The sequence below is a fragment of the Geospiza fortis genome, unplaced genomic scaffold (genome assembly GCF_000277835.1).
Source record: "Geospiza fortis unplaced genomic scaffold, GeoFor_1.0 scaffold375, whole genome shotgun sequence".
Classification (NCBI taxonomy): domain Eukaryota; kingdom Metazoa; phylum Chordata; class Aves; order Passeriformes; family Thraupidae; genus Geospiza; species Geospiza fortis.
In genome coordinates, this window is record NW_005054641.1 from 307,525 (window position 1) to 309,174 (window position 1,650).

The following is a 1,650-nucleotide window of genomic DNA, read 5'->3' on the forward strand; positions in this document are numbered from 1 at the left end:
AATATATAATGTGTAATGTGTAATGTGTAGTATATATAATATAAATAATATAAATAATATAAATAATATAAATAATATAAAATATAGAAATATAAAAATATAATATGATATAATGTGACAAAATATAATATATTAATATAATATGATAAATTAATATAGCAGAGTGTATATTATATTAATATATAATCTAATATAATAGAAAAGAACAGAATATAATAATAACTAACATAACTAATATAATATTTTATAATATTAATAATTCTTTCCACGCGCCTCCGGCTGCCGCAGGAATGAGGGGGATGAGTCAGGAACGTTCCAGAGGCTCTGCGCCCGCACGGCCACGGGAGGGCGCACCGAGACCATGCATGGAGGACAGCACGGAGAGGATCCCATCCCACCCCTGGAAGGTCCGCGACCCCATGGATGATGTAAAATGCCGATTTTCATCTCTGAGTCACGCGAAAAAGGATGGAGGAAAAACCCAAATTATAAACAAATAATTCCATGCAGCAGAGGTTTTGTTGGGGATGTGCCGGAGAGAATGAAATAGTGCAAACCACGGAGCAAATTCTCTGGCTTGCAGCTGAAACATCTCGGGTGCGTATTTCATGTATTTATTGTATCTGAGGAGTTTTTATTATTATATTTAAGGTGTAAATGCTTTGAGGGGGAATTGTTTGACACAAGAGACTCCCTTGACTTGAAAATCAAATTCTGGTTCTCACAATCTTTTTTTCCTGTTTGTTTGTTTGGTTTTTTTATGTTTGTTTTTGTTTTGTTTTGTTTCCTTTGGTTTGGTATTGGTTTTTTGGTTTTTTTTTTTGTATGTTTGGGTTTTTTATATGTTTGGTTGTTGTTTTTGTATGTTTGGGGTTTTTTTTCCTGTTTGTTTCATATGTAATTAAAATCCCCAAATCCTTGAGGTTGGAAAAGCCCTCCCAGAATCATCAACTCTGACTGGAGCCCCATCCCCACCTTGGACACCTCCAGGGATGCGACCCCACCACCTTCCCGGATTTCTTTACAAATTTCCCTCCGGAACAAAGTCGTAAGCAGAAAAATAAAAGTTTATTTGTAGTGGGATGGGCAGGGGGAGCTGTTTGGTGGCACCGGGGCCACCTGGAGGCCGTGTCATCCATGTGGGTGGCTGAGCCCACATCTCCTTCACACGGCTGCCGGAATCCCCTCGTGCCAGAGAAAATGCGGAGGAAAGAGGAGAAGAAAAGGAGCTGCAAGACCCCCAAAATCTAACACAGGGAGTTCATGGAGAGGATGGAACAGGGGCTGGGTCCCAAAGGTGACAGGAGGTTCCTAAAGGTTCCAGAAAGTTCCTTAAAGAACCAGGAGGTTCCCAAAGGTTCCAGAAGATTCCTAAAAGAACCAGAAGATTCCTAAAAGAGCCAGAAGGTTCCTAAAGGTTCCAGAAGGTTCCCAAAGGCTCCAGGAGGTTCCTGAAGGTGCCAGAAGGTTCTTAAAAGAGCCGGGAGATTCCCAGAGGTTCCAGAAGGTTCCTAATGATGCCAGAAGGTTCCTAGAGGTTCCAGAAGGATCCCATTGGTTCCAGAAGGTTCCAGGAGGTTCCGGAAGGTTCCCAAAGGTTCCAGAAGGTTCCAGAAGGCTCCCAAACCTGCCCAGGAGTGGTTTCAGCAG